Source organism: Lissotriton vulgaris, chromosome 7, assembly GCF_964263255.1.
Source record: "Lissotriton vulgaris chromosome 7, aLisVul1.2, whole genome shotgun sequence".
Taxonomy (NCBI): domain Eukaryota; kingdom Metazoa; phylum Chordata; class Amphibia; order Caudata; family Salamandridae; genus Lissotriton; species Lissotriton vulgaris.
In genome coordinates this window covers 17,544,353-17,565,315 of record NC_141695.1, presented here as the reverse complement: position 1 = coordinate 17,565,315, position 20,963 = coordinate 17,544,353, and the positions used below count along the sequence as shown (strand labels likewise).

Here is a 20,963-nt window from a genome sequence, read left to right as displayed (position 1 = left end):
AATGTGTGCGTCTTTTGTTCCCACCAAACCGTGCCACACCATTGCAATTGATATCATGGGTCCTATCGGTTTGGAAGCAAATTATGTCACAGCGCTCACTGACGTTTTTTCTAGGTGGCCTGTTATAAAAATTAACAACAACTGATGAAGTGTTGAAATTTCTTTACAGAACTTTTATTAGGGAAGGGTTACCGGTCCAAGGTATTTCAGATAACTTTGTCCAATTCATGTCTAACATTACCAAAGATTATTTCAGGAAAACCGGAATCAGACAAAGAAGAACTTCCCTTTACAAACCTTCGGGCAATGGTATGATTGAGAGATTTAACAGAGTGTTAAAGATGGTGGTGATGGGGAAGTTCAAGTCTTTAAAACCATGTGGATGTATAGGACCAGCCCTCATGATGCTGTGGACGTGTCTCCTTTTGAGGTCATGCGTGGACGTGGGGCCAGAACGAAGTACAACCGAGAATGGTTGTTGGAAACTGCTGCCAGTCCTCTGCCAGTTGGTGTTATCAGGTCTAGGATTGTCAACAGGCAGAACAAGTATAAAGAGATGAGTGACTGAAAACATCATTCCAAAAGTGTTTGCATCAAGGTTGGTCAAAGTTCAAAAGCCCTGGGAAACTAGAAAGGGGGGACGCCGGCTCTTTGAGCCTTGAAGAGTTATGAAAGTCCTGAGGAATGCTGTACAGTGATCTGATGTCGAGGTCTGGAACCTTAAACCTGTGGCCAGTTTTCGCACTCGCCCCTGTTCCTCTCTGAATGTGGCTGCGCCTGCATTATCTTGTCTGCAGATACTCACTCAGGACGGGACATTCATGCATCAGAAGCTGTTCTATGTCATTGCATCAGCAGCCCTGGGTTGGCTGTATTAGGGGAGATTCCCCCTTGGGGGTGATATGTTGTAGCGCCTGGTGCTGGAGCTTGCAATGTGAACAGCAGTTCACCACTTTGTGGCAAACGTATTCGCTCCAAGCCCATGGCAGGCTTTGTTTGCGATGAAGTGCCTTAACTTTGTTTTTTTCGTTTTTTTGGGGGGGGGGGGGGGGGGGGTGTTTATTATTCTTGTGTTCGCTCTCTGTTCCGTGTCTCGCTCTGCCATGTCCACGTCAGCTCGAGTTGGGGCCTGAACTTCCCCCTCCACTGCCCCCCCCCGCAAGCCTGCTCGCTTCCTGTGCCTCGACCACATGTTTACTTCATGTTCCTTCCTGCCTGGCGGGGGTGAGGCTTTACTGTACAGGCAGACAGACAGACAGACAGACGCGGCCTCTGCAGCTCTGCAGGCCTCTGGATGGAACTGGGCGAGGAGCAAAGAAGGGGATTCTCCATCAAACCTCTGGACGTGTCTGCGTCATCCAGGTGAGTGCAGCCCCTGTCAGAGGAGGGGGGGGGGGGGCATGCCCCCCAGAGAGGCCTGGCTCCGGCCCCAGCTGGACCCTCGAGCCCAAACCGAGCCGAGCCATCAAAGCTAACAGAGAGGCCTGGTGGGGGTGCAGCCGAGCATGTCCAGGAGGAAAGGGTTAAAACAGGCTTCGATTCACCCAGAGCCCCCCTGCGCGCTGTCCCTTCAAGTGTCAGGATGCGCCAGCGCTAAAAACTCCTGTTTGTTAAATAACATGTCGCTGCGCGCACAGTACGAACCTACTATGCTCATACAGTGCACACGCCGAGCTGTTTTGAGTCCATTCATAGCGCTGTCCTCAAACCAGGCGCTTGAGTCATTCTAAGTGAATGCACAAAAGTGATGACTTTGAATACATGCCTCGCAGTGCACGGATCTAACTCGATGCTCGAGGGTGAAACCCTTCTGCGTGTTCAACAAAGACGCGCTTTTGAATGTTTAATACCCTGACACCTTGTCTTATTCCAACTTGATGTTTGGACCACGATTTGCTGCCCCCTGATGGAGGAGGGAGGGGGTGCTGCTTGCTCCTAGAAGCTCTGCTGAGTGAGTTTGGAGCCTGTGGACTTGTCCCACCGTCCTTAGCGCCTGCTGAGGCCTGCCAGTCATGTTAAGCAGGGGCTCGGGGTATCTGCTTTATTAACAAGGGAAGGGCGGGAATATGCGAGGCGTCTGCATAACAGGAAAGGCAGGAAATGTTCACTCCGAGCTGGGAGCAAAAGAAATCACAGCCTCTGGCCCGATTCACAGAACGAACTGAAGACAAAATCCGAAACTTACTACCATTTTGGTATTCACAAACGGCACTTACTCATTTCGGTATTCACAGAAGTTAGGACTCCTAACTTTAGGACTCTTAAATTCTTCTGTGAATACCGAAAGTCTTAAAGTTAGGATTTTTCTCAGTTTAGGAGTCCTAACTTTACTACTCCTAAACTGAGAAAAAATCAAATTTTTAAGACTTTTGGAAATCACAGAAGGCATTTAGGAGTCTTAAAGTTAGGAGTCCTAACTTCTGTGAATACCGAAATGGTAGTAAGTTTAGGATTTTGTCTTAAGTTAGGTCTGTGAATCGGGCCCACAGTGAGGCAGGGCAACGCGAGACAAACACAAGACCCAACTAACTAACCAGAACAGGAGGAAACGGAAGCAAGAAATAGAGAGGCCAAATGAAAAAACAAGCCTGGAGACAGGGCCGGCTTTAGCGCTGGCGGCGCCCGGTGCGACAATCCTTTTTAGCACCCCCACACCCTAAGACCTCCTCCTCAGATTCTCTTACTACCACCGGGCAAAAGTGCCCCTCATCTCTCCAATCATACCTTATTACTAAATACAGCGCCCCTCCTGCGATCAGCGCCCCCCCTCCACAGGTCAGCGCCCGGTGCGGCGGCACCAGTCGCACTGCCCTAAAGCCGGCCCTTCCTAGCGATCTAGCAGCACCAACGCGACAGAGAGCTCATGCAGACTCCGCAGACAGGCTTGTTTCGAGCTGCTGTTCACTGAACTCACAGGGCAGAGTTGAAGCTACCTTTATAACGAGCACAGAGCTACTGTAGAATCGCATAAAGTGGGGGGGCAGCATACCAAAAGTTTGTGGATCATTAATGTGACTAGACCTTTTTAGGTCGAGCCTGGGCAGCGCATGCGCTGCTGCGAGGCACGGGGGGCTCGGGTATGGACTTGAAGCTCCGCCCACTCTCCGCCCATCTTTCCAATTGGCTCCAATTGTTGTCCTTTCTAAATGGTTGCTTCTGATTTGTTAACAGGCTTGTTAGTCCCTCCTTAGTAACACCTTGTCTGCATTTGTAATTGCCCATCAGGACTGGACCTTTTACTGTGTCCTTCACCGATTAGCTTGCATTAGCCTTTCTGAGAACTCTTTGCTCCCTTTATCTAAAGAGTGCTGGTGCGACGCCAGCTTTAGTAGTGGTGTCCGCTTTTTATCTTTTATTTATTTGCAGCGCAACCATAAATGCGGCTAAAATATTTTCAGTCTGATGTAAACAGGAACAAGCATTTGCAATAAAGTAGGTCTTGCATTTGCAAGAGTTTACGCTATTGGCATTGCAAATGACAATGCCTTTTATTTATCGATTTTGATAATTAACACATAAATAAAAGGCATTATTATTTACAATGCCAATACCTGAAACTCTTGTATATGCAAGACCTATTTCATTTTAAAGAAGGGGCTGCCATTGTTCCGGGCAGCTTGGAAAGTGAAAGCACACATGGCCTTGGACAGCCATTCAGTGGCATTTTGAAACACGTGCTCGTGTTAGAATTGACTGGTGACTAAGAGGGCGTGGTTGGGCTATCTGAATGGCACACCTTTTGTTGCTTGAATATGTGCGAATCCTAAAGAGATAAACCTCGTATACACTTGTTACTTTAATACACTGAATGCAGTTCATAGTCTATTTGTAGCCATTAATTGACATGAACGCTGTATATTAGTCATGAGAGTTGTACAATATCTGACAAAGATAGTTAAAGATATCCAGGTAGTCAGAGGTCACATGAACTGAGAGGGGAGCGCAGGAGCTTTCAGGGGACCGGCTGCATAAAACATAACCAGGCGCCAGTCTGGTGGTACCTCTATCATACGTGTAAAGAACATGTAGGTTTGGAAGAAGTTAACTGCTCTGAACACAATTAGATGCACATGGGTGCAGCTGCACACTGCTAATGTACGGTCAACACACGTGCTGCACTCACGCACGAGCCACAATTCAAACACCATACCCCCGGAGATATATCGCACAATGCCACAAAGCGATTTAGTTATTGGAGAGCGCTGTAAAACTTTCCTCAGTTGCAAGCCAAGTGGCATAACTTCTATCTACTGTGGTATCGGTTTTTTATGTCAGAAGAAAACATGCCTCCTACAAAGAGAAGCCAGCGTGCAACGAGCCCCATTCAGAAATTGCAATCTTAGTTGCCCTGTACTGCAAATCCCTGTAGTGACGTTTCCAAACATCTAAAAGACATTTAATAGCGGAGAAGGGCTGCCAGGGCATCTCCCACTAATAATAATTAAAACAAAAGCAGACTCACGAGCTGGAGGAGGCACTGCACCACGACGAGTGACGCGGGGGGAAGGCACCTCATTCTGGCGGGAGTCTAGGAGAAGCATCCCCTTTCCTGCGTCTTGCACATATCCACTTTGGATGGGAGGACCGAGCACGGGGACATGCCAATGCTGTTACCTTAAGGAAACAAAGCGGACGAGATGCTGTGCGCGAGCGAAGGAGACGTCGTGCGCGTGCGTTCACAATCTCCAGTCTGGGTGGGCAAGCCGGAAAGGAGACAGGGAGGGGAGCAAAAAGCCTTACTGCAAATCAAAGGTACGCATTTAACATAAAGTGTGACGCGCGCCAATGAAAAGCAGAGGCGGAGCTTCCCCCCCACTTCTGAAATTGGCTTGACGACAATAGAACTCACCAGAGCGAGCAACGCATGCGCAGCGACCCTAGGCGAGACCTAAAAACTGACCGTTTTAGCAGAGAGCCACTTTAAAACCAGACTAATTGCACTAATGAAGCCAGTCTCACAAATGACAAAACATTCTTTGCAACCAGACTGGAAGAAACCGCGAAGCTTTCGAGCCTTTAAGGGCTATCACCAGTGACAATTTCGCAACGTGGTGAATTACTGCCCGCTGCTTTATTTTGTGTGGATGCGGTCGGATCGGCATATGACAGCTCCATCTTTTCCCATGTGTAAAATTACATTTTAAACGTGACAATTATTATTATTTTTTATGCTATACGGCGGGCTGACGTTCTTTGCGTTTCTGCCAGAGTCATTAAAAAACACTCCTCACAATTTGCTTCCCGCACATTTGAAGTCATTAAATGTGTGCCTGGTGCCGTTTACCACAGATGATGATGTGACAAGAAATTCACAAATCTGTCATTTTTAAGCCATTGTAGGTGTCGCTAGAGCAGTGGAACATGATCTGCATCTAAAACCTGTGACACCCCCTTTTAATTGTTGAATCAACGCGAATGTGATATTTTAAAAAGCAGGCTTTTATTTATTATATTGGTATTAATGTTAACATTGTTGCTTTAAGATTGAAAGTCAGTTGGTGCATCAAAGATCCCCTTTATGTTGGTAAGCACCTAACCAGTTTTGAACATGGAGCTAAGGGGTTGTCTTGGAATATCTGTGAAGGTGTAGGAGAGTATGTGGCCTAACGGCTGGAGCGGTCAACCTCGAAGCTGGGGAACTGTCTTCGAGTCTCATCAGGGACGCACGATGTCCTGTGATTCTGTGCAAATCACTTACTTCCCCGTGCCTAAAAAAAACAAAAAAATTTTTGCAGTGGAATAGCTCTTGCATTACTAAAAGTTTGAGCTTTTGGCATTGCATTATTATTTGCAGAGCCAATAGCTCAAATTTTCAGGTTTGCGAGATCTATTGCATTGCAAATGCTTGTTTCTTGAGAGTGTGGACTGGGGGGCGGCGGAATAAATTGTTTGCATGAATTGTGCCCCCCCCTCCCTCGATTGAAGACAGAATCTCCACCCACGCACACAACAGCAAGGAACTCTTCAGCATCATCAAGGAGTTCGCCCAACCCACCAGCGAGTCTACCGACATCCCTCCCTCACAAGACCTCTGCGACAAACTCAGCATCTTTTTCCACCACAAAATCAAGAGCATCTACGACAACTTCGACGAAGACAACCAACACACTGAACCCTCACCAACCACCCCCGACACCCGGAAACCAGCGATTGATGACTGGACAGCCCTCACCACCGAAGACACACTGAAGACAATGAAGTCAATCCACTCAGGGGCCCCCACGGACCCCTGCCCCCACCACATCTTCAACAGAGCCGCCAACACCATCGCACCCATGCTCCGCCAAACCATCAACCGCTTCCTGGCGACCGCCTCGTTCCCCGACGACTGGAAACACGCCGAGGTCAACCCCCTCCTAAAGAAACCCTCAGCGGACCCCACCGACCTCAAAAACTACAGACCCATCTCCCTGCTCCCGTTCCCAGCGAAAGTCATCGAGAAAGCCATCAACAGCCAACTCGCCACATTCATTGAAGAACACAACATCCTCGACTCCTCCCAATCCGGCTTCAGAAAAAACCACAGTACGGAAACCGCCCTCCTCGCCGCTACAGACGACATCCGCACCTTACTGGACAAAGGAGAAACAGTAGCCCTCATCCTCCTCGACCTATCAGCGGCGTTCGACACAGTCTCCCACCGCACCCTAATACGCAGACTCTACGATGCAGGAATCCAGGACAAGGCCCTCGACTGGATCTGCTCCTTCCTCTGGCAGGACTCAGCGGGTCAGACTCCCCCCTTTCCTCTCGGACCCCACACCTACCACCTGCGGAGTCCCCCAGGGCTCCTCCCTCAGCCCGACGCTCTTCAACGTCTACATGGCTCCACTTGCCCCCATCGTCAGAACCTACGGACTCAACATTGTGTCATACGCAGACGACACCCAGCTCATCCTCTCCCTATCCAACGAGCCCAACACCGCCAGACGCAACTTTCGAGAAGGCATGGAAGCCGTCGCCAAATGGATGAAAAACAGCTGCCTACAACTAAACACCAACAAAACAGAAGTACTCATCATGGGCCCAAACCTCAATGCCTGGAGCGACACCTGGTGGCCCACCGCCCTCGGAAACCCGCCAACCCCCACAGATCACGCACGCAACCTGGGAATCATCCCGGACTCCGAGCTCAAAATGGACCGCCAGATCAACTCTGTCTCATCTTCCTGCTTCCACACCCTCCGCCTCCTTCGTAAGACCTTCAAATGGATCCCCCTCGAACACCGAAAGACAGTCACTCACGCCCTGGTCACCAGCAGACTCGACTACGGCAACGCACTCTATGCCGGAATAAACAAAAACCTCATCCGCAATCTACAGAACATCCAGAACGCCGCCGCAAGACTGGTCCTCAACCTGCCCAAACACTGCCACATCTCCCAGCACCTGCGCACACTCCACTGGCTCCCCGTCGAGGCGAGAATCACCTTTAAGATGCTCACCCACGCACACAAGGCCCTCCACGGCACCGGACCAGCATACCTGAACAGCCGACTCAAATTCCACGCACCCCAAAGGACCCTATGATCAGCCCAGCTTTCCTACGCCGTGGTCCCCCGCACCAGAAAGACCAGATCGGGAGGCCACTCCTTCTCCTTCCTCGCGGCCAAAGCATGGAACGCCCTTCTGCTCCACCTCAGACAGACAACATCGCTCCCCATCTTCGCAAGAAACCTCAGAACCTGGCTCTTCGACAGACCCCCCTCCTTGATGGAATGGAACCTGCACCCCCCCCCCCCACCCCTAGCGCCATGAGACACTTACGGGTGAGTAGTCGCGCTTTAACAAACTCCTGATTGATTGATCCCCCGCTGTCCTGACACTGCAGCCGAGAACCTACAGAGTGAGGACCCATTATATAAAAAATATCTTAAAGAACATAAACCACGGTGGGATCCAGTTTATTCCTTCTCCAGCTGCCTAAATATTGTCTGTCTTGGGTTATTTAATGTTTACTGCCGCCCCTCGAGGGAGCTCCCCTGAAGAGCTGAACCCATAGGATGGGGCCCTCTGGTGAGGATGTGACCCCCCCCCCCTCAGGATGGGTCCCTCTGGTGAGGATGAGACTCCCAGGATGGGATGGGGCCCTCTGGTGTGGATGTGACCCCCCCCCCACCAGGATGGGGCCCTCTGATGATGATGAGACCCCCAGGATGGGATGGGGCCCTCTGGTGAGGATGTGACCCCCAGGATGGGGTCCTCTGGGGAGGATGTGACCCCCCCAGGATGGGGTCCTCTGGGGAGGATGAGACCCCCCCCCACCAGGATGGGGCCCTCTGATCATCATCAGAGGGCCCCATCCTGGTGGGGGGGGTCTCAGACCCCCAAGATGGGATGAGACTCCCAGGATGGGATGGGGCCTTCTGGTGAGGATGTGACCCCCCAGGATGGGACCCTCTGGGGAGGATGTGACCCCCCTGGATGGGGTCCTCTGGGGAGGATGAGACCCCCAGGATGGGATGGGGCCTTCTGGTGAAGATGTGACCCCCCCCCCAGGATGGGGCCCTCTGATGATGATGAGACCCCCAGGATGGGGCCCTCTGATGATGATGAGACCCCCAGGATGGGATGGGGCCCTCTGGTGAGGATTTGACCCCCCAGGATGGGGCCCTCTGATGATGATGATGAGACCCCCAGGATGGGATGGGGCCTTCTGGTGAAGATGTGACCCCCCCCAGGATGGGGCCCTCTGATGATGATGAGACCCCCAGGATGGGATGGGGCCCTCTGGTGAGAATGTGACCCCCCCAGGATGGGGCCCTCTGATGATGATGAGACCCCCCCAGGATGGGGCCCTCTGATGATGATAAGACCCCCAGGATGGGGCCCTCTGATGATGATGAGACTCCCAGGATGGGGCCCTCTGATGATGATGAGACCCCCAGGATGGGATGGGGGCCTCTGGTGAGAATGTGACCCCCCAGGATGGGGCCCTCTGATGATGATGAGACCCCCCCAGGATGGGGCCCTCTGATGATGATGAGAGCCCCAGGATGGGGCCCTCTGATGATGATGAGACCCCCAGGATGGGGCCCTCTGGTGAGGATGTGATGCTGGCAGCTCTGCCGCTGCTGCTGGTGCAGGTAGACATTAACATTATTTACTTTTACGGAACAGAGTTGGGGACTGGATTGACGCCACACAGGGACAGTGCACTGTGCCGTGCAGAGCTATTGTCATCAACTTTTGCGAAAGTAAACCACACAGTGGCACGCGTGTGTTGTGGGGGTTGAGTAGCGGCGATCTCCGCAAAGACAGGGATGGTGAATGTTCATTGGAAAGTGTTTTCAGTTGGAACAAAACAAACTGTCCGGGCAGACCCTGCAGATGTGGTAGACTCTTGTTTGTGCAGCTGTGCCAACTCTCACGCATCAGTGGTTAGACTAACGCATTCTGGGATTTTTCCCGCATTATCGTGTAGTCCCAGAACGCTCAAGCAAATTAGTCGATGAAAGTTGACAGAGCGTGTTTGTAATTCTTTGTCTCTTTAACAGCAAAGGTGATAGTTTAATCAGCATGCCACCCCACAACCTCTTTCCACGTGCCTTGCAATCAATCTTGTGGAGTATTCTAGCCTTGATGTGGCTGGCCCAGCCCCTAAAGGAACCTCTTTGCTCCACTCTTGCCGGCGCTGCGGTGGGTGCGCTCTCAAAGACACACTCGGGCAGCAGAGACTGGGAGCCTCGAGGCCAACTTGTAACACATACAGACTCACTTGCATACGTGGTTGTTGCAGGAAGTGTCTCTTTTAGACACGGCAACCCCCACTTTTCGCCTGGTGTCCTGATGCTTTGTGAGAGAAAGTGCACTTGATCCCTGCTAACCAGGTCCCCTGCGCCCGTGCTCTTCCCTTAAAATAAGCTAAATGTTGTACCCCAATTGGCAAGGACTTTGGTACCCCTATAAGTCCCTAGTAAATGGTACCCCTGGTACCTACGGCAACGGTACTAAAAAGGGTCCCTAACAGCTGCAGCACGTATTGCGCCACCCTAAGGGACCCACACTCAAAAGACATGCAGACCGCCATTGCGGGCTGCATGAGATGGTGCAAACCACTGTGAAAACACAACACGGCACACACCCTGTGTGCCGAGCCCACAGACATTCAATCAATCAATCAATCAATCAATCAATCAATCAATCAATCATGGGTTCGTAAAGCGCACTGCTCACCCATGAGGGCCTCAAGGTGCTGAGGGGGTTCCGGATCAGACGCAGCATCGGGTTATTCAAAGAGCCAGGTTTTGAGGTCCTTCCTGAAGGTTTGCAGCGTTAGGGAGCATCTAATGTGCACGGGGAGTTCGTTCCAGGTCTTGGCTGCGATGTAGGAGAAGGCCCTCCCGCCGGTTCTGTGGATGCGGCGCACTTCTGCCAGGGTGAGGTCAGCGGAGTGGAGGTTCCTTTTGGGTACGTGGAAGGAGACTCTCTCGTTGACGTATTTGGGTCCAATGTTGTTGAAGGATTTGTATGCATGGGTGAGGAGTTTGAAGGTGACCCTATTCTCGACGGAGAGCCAGTTGAGCTGGCGTGGCGTGGCGTCCAAAGAATGAGGCTGGCGGCGGCGGCGCTCTGTATCGTCTGGAGTCTGTGTAGTAGACCTCTGTTGATTCCGGCGTATAAGGCATTGCCGTAGTCCAACCTGCTGGTGTGAGTGCATGGGTGACGGTCTTTCTGCAGTCAGGGGGAATCCATTTGAGGGTCTTGCGGAGGATGCGGAGGCAGTTGAAACTGTATGTGGAACCAAAGCCCACCTTTTCAGCAGTAAGACGTATGATTATTATGACTAACCTATTTTGTATTCCAGAACTGAGCATGGGGGGCCCATAGACTCCATAGCACATCGTGGGCTTCACCCCAAGGCAAAAGACGGCCATTTTTGTGTGATCACACTCGCATTACCCGTAAGACAATATACTTTCCACCACTGTTGCCACTACTATTTTTATTGTATCCACAAGGTATTTATCCGATGCATGCAGTCAGACATATGCACTGCATGCGTACATAAATTCACCACCAAAGAGTTGCAGTTGAATGCTATTGTTGCTCTTTTTGCTTTATTGTTCCCTCCAGGTCGGTACATATAGCAAGCGCTTCAAGGTATAATACATACTGTTAATGGGCTGGGGTAAGGCATGGCTTCAGGACCGACCTACTCTTGAGTAGTTTAGGTTTCCCCTTTCACGGTACTGACGAATTGCCATGATCATCTCTAAATAATTTATTTAACCTTCTGTTTTTGCCAGTTCTCCTTTGAGGACCTCTTGTGTATCCAGGTATTCTGTCCACCATTTACTGAAATGCCTACAAAGTGCAGAACAAATACTGTTAACTTTGTGTCTGGGTACATTGTACAGAAATAACTGCTGACGCGCCCTTGAATCCCCTTCTCAGGATTCCTCGCCTTTGTCTTTTGCATGCATGTACGTTTATTGTATCTTGCACAAACCTCTTTCTTGTTTTGTCTGTCTTATTTGTTGCAGGGTTTCAGACGAGATATCCCCAAATAAACACTTGAAGAACAAAGTTGGAAACAGAGTTCTGGGTGGTCTCAAGCAGGTAAGCTGGTGTAGGATGAAGACATGGAGCAGACCCTCCCTCTGGTGGAAGATAGCCAAGGGACTGACCATGCCATGGGTACGGTTTAAACACAACTGCACCCACGATGCCATGGTGGTCAGTGGTCATGACCAGCAGAACAAATCATGTGCAGGACTGGGCTCTAATGAAGATTGAAAGCTGAGGTTTAGGGGTGTGCCTTTCAAAAGGACCATAGGCCAAGTAATCCCTGATAGCTCTCCCCAACACCACTCTACAGGTTGGGGCATTGCTGGGGTTTGGGCATGTAGCAGAGAGACAAGGCTGTGGGAGATCATTGTTCTGCTCTTTCTAAATTCCAGGCCTCGGACCCATATCCTTTCTAGTCCACCCACGCCCCCGCCATGCACAGTTTTGTTATCAGTAATTAATTACTGTTAATTGTTATCAGTTAACAGTAATGTTATCTGCAAATGTTGTAGTGATAATATCAATGATGTCATAGAAAATGTTATGACTGATGTAACATGTGGGATATTTAATATTGCGTGGCGAAGGCGAAAGTTATAGTTACCTTAATGCCGAGTTATAGATTTGTGAGATAACTATAACTACTTACTTTCTATGGTTTTATGTGTAAAATAATCTGAACCTAACTATAACATCCCTTTCTCAGGGCAAGGAATCAGAATAGACATTGTTCAGTCTCGTTTTTGTAGTATCATCACACAAAGAAATTCAAAGAAAAGTCACTGCGGTGAATTTCTCCCTGCGTATTATGCTACAAAAATGAGATGGAATGTTGTCTATTGGAGAAAGCCCCTGGCGTGCAGCCACTTTGGGGCAAAATACGTGCCCACGGTGTTTCCTTTCACATCTGGCTCTAAATCCTGATGCTCCCAATAAAAACTGATCAAAGATGCAGGGAACTCTTTGGGCATTTATTCCCAAAAGACAAAAAAAAACTCAGCTACTGCCTTTCGTTCTCATACTACTCCTGCAGTTATCTGATGGCATTAGGGGTGTTGTCACCCGACGGGTGGTCCTACTTCTGGAACACTGAATAAAGGGTCCTGGTCGGGTCTTGTAACCCCTTAAACTTTACCCCTGTTATTTGCTAAACCGTTCTATGACAGCCCTGTAACCTTTTTTTTGCAGTGAATTTCTATGTTTTTTATTGCTATTTGCTATCTATAATGTCCGTGTATACTTAATTTTTTCAGTGAATTTCTACATTTTCTCAATTCTGTTTCCTAACCTATAACGTACCTGTAACCTGTGTGAGTAAGTGGATGTGTGAATGACTGCAGGTTGTGTAAGTGGGTATGTGAGTAGTGGCCTGTATATGTGGGTCTGTGAGTGGGCATAAGTGGCTGAATGGTAGTGTGCGTGAGTGGGTATGTGTATGTGACTGTCTGTGAGTGGCTGGGTGGGTCTGTGTGTGGGTGTGTGAATTGTTGTGTGTGAGTGGTGGTCTGAGTGTATGTGTGCCTGGCAGTGTGGGTCTGTGAGTGGCTGTGTGGGTGTGTGAGTGGCTGTATAGGTGTGTTTGTGGGTGTGTGAGTGCCTCTGGGTCTGCAAGTGGTGTTCTGGGTGTGCGAGTGGCTGTATGGATGTGTGAGTGGGTGTGTTAGTGGTAGTCTGGGTGTGTAAGTTGGTCTATTAGTGGGTATATGTTTTTTTAAAATTGCGATCTAGATCCGTGGATTCACCGGGGGTTGCACTAAGTGGATATGCAAATCCTCACGTTACCCCCAAAAAAACATTTTTGGACAATTTCTTGCCCAAGAGAAGTCCCTCACAGAACCTTCCATAAGTCCAATGGGGCCAGAATACCTCTATCGTGACCTCTTATATCCTATCTAGACTTTATTCCCACCCTGTCTCCTGGGAACTGTGTCCTGATTCACTTAATGGTGGCTGTAACTTTTCTCTCAGGTTGCGGCCAGCCGATTATGGCATTGCTGTTGGCTCGTAGATCGGCATCTGTAGATAGACATAAGTCTTTTTTCTTTAATAACTCCGAAACTACTGAACAGATGTATATCAAAGCACTAAAAGCACTCTTTCTAGACCAATATCTAGCTTTCTGACAAATTTAGTGCAATTCCATTAAGTGTTTCTGGATGTAGACTTGTCTACAACCCATTTTGGAAATTGCATGGGAACCCTTTTTTGGGGACAACCCTCCCCCTCCCCTTTTTCTCAACCCCGCTTGACGAATCACCTCTAAACTTACCAGACAGCAGCTGAAGTGACTGGCAAACTAGTTTAGAAAATGTCATCAAACTGTGCCATAGCTATTTGCTAGATCCTAGCTATAATTACGTACTGCAGAGGTCTTCAAACTTTTGGTTGCCGACACCCCCCTGTCAACATTTTCAAGCATAAGGACCCCCTCCTGACAAAAATGTCTAAACCTCTAGGATATGAGGAAGGTGAGGACCAAATTATGCGACAGGCTTGACTAAATTGTGTGAGTAGAAAATGTGAGACACATGACAGTGTTTGGGCAGAGCACACAAAATACGGGCAGCTGCATTTTGGGCCCTTTGGAGTCTGTTAATAGCTGTCCGATTAGAACCTAACATTAGTACGTTGCAATAGTCAATATGTGATATAACAAGGGCTTGGACTATTGTCTGACGTACAGATGGGTCAAAAAAGCCCAAAATGGGTTTAAGCGACCGAAGGCGACCATAGCACACGCCAGCCACCTTTTTTGCGTGTGACTCTAGGGTGAGGGAGTTGTCCATAGTCACACCCAGATTTTTTACTTCCATCTTGGGAATAGGGGAAGGACCCAAGATGGAGGGCCACCAATGATCATCCCACTTGTATGTATCCTTGCCAATCAGAAGTACCTCAGTTTTTGATGAATTCAACTGCAGGTAGTTCGCATTCATCCAACTAGAAATGGCCAGAATATCATCTTGAAATTGAGGGAAGATTTCACCCCATCAGTACCAGTTTATACCCAAAATATAGCAATTAACATCAGAAAGATGTCTAGTCAACCTCTGTGAAGGGCCTCCCAATCCGCAGGAATACGCGCTGGCACATTAGAAGCTCACCTGGCCATGGCCGGGAGCAGCAAGGGTGTATTCAAACCGTGGCGGTCTTGTGCAGAGTTAAGCAGTTTACCCATGCCCCTTTCCCATCACCCCCTTCCTTCCATCCCTCTCTTCTCTCCTCTCCCAACCCCGGATCCCTCTCTCACATTGCAGGCAGATGGTTACAGTAGTGCACTACAAATGTAAATAATAGGCAGAAGCAGGGATTCACTAGACCCGAACTTCGGTGGGAGGGGGTGGGGGGGTATTAACACTCCCAGCCAGGTCTTGTCCAAGCACTGGTCGCACATGGTGCAACAGTCTTTCCACCTTCTCCATGAATTCCCTCACTACCACTCACCAACAATACACCTCATCTCTCTATAGCACCTGTCTGACAAACATTTCATTTTTTATAGCGCTACTCATAGTTTACTCATACCTAGTTCTGTGATGTGCATGGTACATCTTCTTTGTACCAGGCACTTTAACCTTCTGCACTGTGTGGGTGACAAGAGTGCCCGTGTGACTGCACGGTGAGCAATGCAACAGTGTGAGAGTAGGGTAAAAGGAGTGACTGCAGAGTGAGGTGACCATATGAATTTGGGTTTGGCTGTAAGTGCAGAGTGGGACGAATTAGTGCATGGTTAGTGATGGCCCTGTTTGAGTGAGCTACAGATTGAGCAGTAAGGGGGGGACAGGTGAGTGAAGTGTCACATGAGTGCAGGGTGAGAAGTGTGCTCGTGTGACTGCAGGGTGAGGTACAGAGTGAACAATGGAAGCGAATTTGTAGTGCAGAGTGATCACTGTGAGAGCAGGGTGAGCGGGTGAATGTTGTGAGTGCATGGTGATCAGTGTGGGTGCATTGTGATCAGTGTGAGTGCATTGTGATCACTGTGAGTGCAGGGTGAGTGGGTGAATGTTGTGAGTGCATGGCGATCAGTGTGAGTGCACTGTGATCAGTGTGAGTGCATTGTGATCACTGTGAGTGCAGGGTGAGCGGGTGAATGGTGTGAGTGCATGGTGATTGGTGTGAGTGCATGGTGATCAGTTTGAGTGCATGGTGATCAGTGTGAGTGCATGGTGATCAGTGTGAGTGCAGGGTGAGTGGGTGAATGTTGTGAGTGCATGGTGATTGGTGTGAGTGCATGGTGATCAGTGTGAGTGCATGGTGATCAGTGTGAGTGCATTGTGATTGCTGTGAGTGCATGGTGATCAGTGTGCGAGCATTGTGATCAGTGTTGAGTGCATTGTGATCAGTGTTGAGTGCATTGTGATCAGTGTTGAGTGCATTGTGATCAGTGTTGAGTGCATTGTGATCAGTGTGAATGCATGGTGATCGCTATGAGTGCATGGTGATCAGTGTGAGTGCATTGCGATCGCTGGGAGTGCAGGGTGAGTGGGTGAATGTTGTGACTGCATTTTGATCAGTGTGAGTGCATTGTGATCGCTGGGAGTGCATGGTGAACATGAAAGTGAAGGCGAGAATGAGAAGTGAGTAGTCTGAAAGCAGGGTGCATTCCCAGAAACTTGAAGCATAGGGTTTCAGATATAAGTTAAACTATTGCTATAATGACATTAATCAGGGTTCGAGGGTGGAGGAAATAAGTAATGTGCTGATCCTGCAACAAACTTCCAGTCTAATGATTAGGGTTACCAGCTCATTATTTTGATGGCCCAGAAATAAGCAGTCACCTACAGCTGTATTTTTTGCACTTATCTGTGAATACTTAGAACAGCAAATATAAATAGAAAGCACTTTTAATTGTGTTCTAGGGATGCCTCAATGATCCATGACTAATAATTAAAGAGAATAAAGACAGAAAAGTCACTTCACTAATTAATAAATACTTTTTTTATTTATAACTCAATTTAGTGTCAAGAGCAGGTCTCTGCAGGATCTTTAAACAACACATACAGGCATGTTTCTTTTGGCAACCCAACTTTATATTTCTTTTCATTAAATGCATTCTCACACTACAGCAGTAAGTGTAAAAATCAAATGTAAGGAATAGGCAGAGTGGGGGCCCAGGGGGTACTGGAACCATAAAAAAAACTAAGCTTTGGTAATCAGTTAACAAAGGCATGTAAATATGATAATGGTCTTTAAAGACCTGTGAAAAACTGGTCCGGAGATAAGACTCCAGACACTGCCCAGCCGAGGCCCCAGAAGCGCGAGCATGGTGATCAGTGTGAGTGCAGGGTGAGTGGGTGAATGTTGTGAGTGCATGGTGATTGGTGTGAGTGCATGGTGATCAGTGTGAGTGCATGGTGATCAGTGTGAGTGCATTGTGATTGCTGTGAGTGCATGGTGATCAGTGTGCGAGCATTGTGATCAGTGTTGAGTGCATTGTGATCAGTGTTGAGTGCATTGTGATCAGTGTTGAGTGCATTGTGATCAGTGTTGAGTGCATTGTGATCAGTGTGAATGCATGGTGATCGCTATGAGTGCATGGTGATCAGTGTGAGTGCATTGCGATCGCTGGGAGTGCAGGGTGAGTGGGTGAATGTTGTGACTGCATTTTGATCAGTGTGAGTGCATTGTGATCGCTGGGAGTGCATGGTGAACATGAAAGTGAAGGCGAGAATGAGAAGTGAGTAGTCTGAAAGCAGGGTGCATTCCCAGAAACTTGAAGCATAGGGTTTCAGATATAAGTTAAACTATTGCTATAATGACATTAATCAGGGTTCGAGGGTGGAGGAAATAAGTAATGTGCTGATCCTGCAACAAACTTCCAGTCTAATGATTAGGGTTACCAGCTCATTATTTTGATGGCCCAGAAATAAGCAGTCACCTACAGCTGTATTTTTTGCACTTATCTGTGAATACTTAGAACAGCAAATATAAATAGAAAGCACTTTTAATTGTGTTCTAGGGATGCCTCAATGATCCATGACTAATAATTAAAGAGAATAAAGACAGAAAAGTCACTTCACTAATTAATAAATACTTTTTTTATTTATAACTCAATTTAGTGTCAAGAGCAGGTCTCTGCAGGATCTTTAAACAACACATACAGGCATGTTTCTTTTGGCAACCCAACTTTATATTTCTTTTCATTAAATGCATTCTCACACTACAGCAGTAAGTGTAAAAATCAAATGTAAGGAATAGGCAGAGTGGGGGCCCAGGGGGTACTGGAACCATAAAAAAAACTAAGCTTTGGTAATCAGTTAACAAAGGCATGTAAATATGATAATGGTCTTTAAAGACCTGTGAAAAACTGGTCCGGAGATAAGACTCCAGACACTGCCCAGCCGAGGCCCCAGAAGCGCGAGCTGCACTGCAGCAGCCCGGGCTGAGACACAGGATGGGGGAGGAGGGGGGCTGAAGCCCTGGAGGCCAGGGCAGAAGTGACACTGTGAAGGCACGCCCCCCTTTGCATCGCTCCACGGCCCCCCTGGGGGTCGCGCCCCACAGTTTGAAGACCCCTGACCTACTGGCTACCACCAGTAGAATGGATATGGTATATATATGTAAACAAAGGTTACAGTGACTTTATAGTTAGGCTCAGATTTAAAACGCCAAAAACCATAGAAATTCGGCAGTTATATTTTCCTGGGTTAACTATAATTTCCGCCCCGAAATGCACTGCGTATGACCTCACATATTACATCACTCATGACATAGTCAGTGACATCTGCAAGAGACTGAGGGCCATATGTATCAAGGTACCCATTTCCGATTCTGAAATAGAGATTTTTTAGAAATCGCTATTTCAGAATCGCAAATTGGTATGTATGTACAAATTCGCAATTGTTTTGCGAATTCTTAGTATTCCTTAATTGCGATTAGCAAATTGCGAATCGCAATTAAGGAATACTTTCCCATTCATTTCCATGGGCCAGGAGGCCCATGGGAATGAATGAGAAGGTATTCTCAATTTTGCGATTCGCAATTTGAAAATCTCAAATTGAGAATAATTTCAAGGGTGCAGGGGTGTCCAAAGGACACCCTGTTGCACCCCTGATATAAGCATGGATGCACATGTGGCGCACAAACATGCCCTAAGGGCATGTATGTGCGTCACATGGCACTTTGAAAAATGCAAAAATTGGCATTTTTCAAGGAATTCGCAAATTACCACCAACTTGAAGTTGGTGGTAATTTGCGATTCCTTAAGGACAATTTGCAATTTTTTTTTTGCTTCATACATTGCATTTAAGGAATCGCAAAATTTGCGATTCCTTAAATTGGATTGCAAAATAAGGAATCGCAAATTTTGCGAATCCTTATTTTGCACCAGATTTTCCTTTATACATACCATTTTGCAAATTCGCATTCGCAAACACCGAATTTCGGCGTTTGCGAATGCAAATTTGCTTCATACATATGGCCCTGGGTAATTCTCCCCACTTTTTCAGCTTGGGTAGACACGTGTTACACCTGTCAGCCTTAGGGTGGTCTTCTCCCAATCTTTTTGCTTTTAGCCTCCACGTTTTGCTGAATCTTTATGTTGAGCTTGGGACTCTGAGCACTTTACAACTGCTAAACAGTGCTAAAGTGCATGTACTTCTTCCCTAAACATGTGTAATTGGTGTATACCTGATAGACATATTTCATTTACTTGTAAGTCCATATATGATATACTCAGTGGCTGTAAGTTAAATGCTGCTAGTGGGCTGTAGCACTGATTGTGCCACCCACAAAAGTAGCCTTTCAAAGCTGTTTCAGGTCTGCCCCTGCAGTGCGTGGGTGTGCAGCTTACTGCCATTTCGATTTGGCATTTAACACTACTTGCAAAGCGTTAAGCTCACTTTCTACTGTATATGTCACCCCCTAAAGTAGACCCTAGGTAGCCCTAAGGACAGGGTGCTATGTAAGTAAAAGGTAGGACATGCACTTTTATGTTTTGCATGTCCTAGTAGTGACAACAAATGTAATTTGTTTTTCACTACTGTGAGGCCTACTCCTCTCATAGGTTAGCATTGGAAATTCCCTTATACAATTTTGAGTGGTAATTCCTGATCGGAGAGAAATAGCTTTTTCATGTTTCTTATCTCTGGATTAACGATAAATTCCACTTACTGGTGAAGTTGGATTGAACATTACTTTTTGAGAAATGACACTCTTATTAGACTTTTCTCTGTCCTTACTGCTCTGTGTGCCCGAGATCCTGTTTTCCATGCACGGCTGTGGTGGCTGACAGCTACACTTTGTACATTCCTTTGAGACAGCCTCAACACAGGAAGGATAGGTGTATCTGAGTACCCATCTACAAACATTACCATTCTGATTACCTTGCTCGGTCAGGATGGAAGGAAGGGGTTAACACTTCACTTGAATAGGCAGTGTCCTGTCCCCTAACAAAGGGCTGATTCCCCCACCGATAGCCTGGCAGACAGACCTAGGTTAAAAGGAATAATGGCCCAGCCAGCTGCTAAAAAGGGGAAAGGCCGAGTACGTGGCAAACCAGCCCCTAGATAGGTGGGTGGAGCACCTGCGCTGACCGTCCCGGAGCTCACTGAGGAGGCCACTGCTCCCCTTGATGACCTGCCACTCGTGGAATCAGCCCGACTGCCTAAGGACTTACTGTTTGATCCAGCTCCCGTTTCCTGCTACAGGAGTAGCGTATCACACCTTCAGAAGCCCGCAGCGCGACTGGGAGAAGGGGGCCGCAGAGGAGGACGAGGCGCCGGCCCCAGGACTGCGAGGACCAGCATTCACCACCTCCAGCTGGTCCTCTTCCTGTGAGAGCCGCGCCCCCTTCCAGTGCCCCGCCCCCAGCGAAGCGCAATAACTTCTCGCGGCACCCGCTGCGCGGGTGCCACTCGTGGAATCAGCCCGACTGCCTAAGGACTTACTGTTTGATCCAGCTCCCGTTTCCTGCTACAGGAGTAGCGTATCACACCTTCAGAAGCCCGCAGCGCGACTGGGAGAAGGGGGCCGCAGAGGAGGACGAGGCGCCGGCCCCAGGACTGCGAGGACCAGCATTCACCACCTCCAGCTGGTCCTCTTCCTGTGAGAGCCGCGCCCCCTTCCAGTGCCCCGCCCCCAGCGAAGCGCAATAACTTCTCGCGGCACCCGCTGCGCGGGTGCCACTCGTGGAATCAGCCCGACTGCCTAAGGACTTACTATTTGATCCAGCTCCCGTTTCCTGCTACAGGAGTAGCGTATCACACCTTCAGAAACCCGCAGCGCGACTGGGAGAAGGGGGCCGCAGAGGAGGACGAGGCGCCGGCCCCAGGACTGCGAGGACCAGCATTCACCACCTCCAGCTGGTCCTCTTCCTGTGAGAGCCGCGCCCCCTTCCAGTGCCCCGCCCCCAGCGAAGCGCAATAACTTCTCGCGGCACCCGCTGCGCGGGTGCCACTCGTGGAATCAGCCCGACTGCCTAAGGACTTACTGTTTGATCCAGCTCCCGTTTC

The 20,963-nt window shown here is 48.6% G+C and overlaps 1 protein-coding gene across 1 annotated transcript in view; it reads left to right on the top strand.

Moving 5' to 3' along the window:
• Positions 1-1,218: 1,218 nt before the first annotated feature.
• Positions 1,219-20,963, top strand: part of LOC147700534 (uncharacterized) — a 105,825-nt gene continuing 86,080 nt past the window's right edge. The window contains exons 1-2 of the mRNA XM_086929689.1: positions 1,219-1,362; positions 11,487-11,562. The gene's annotated coding sequence lies outside the window, so the exon portion shown is untranslated. The remainder of the gene's footprint in view (positions 1,363-11,486; positions 11,563-20,963) is intronic.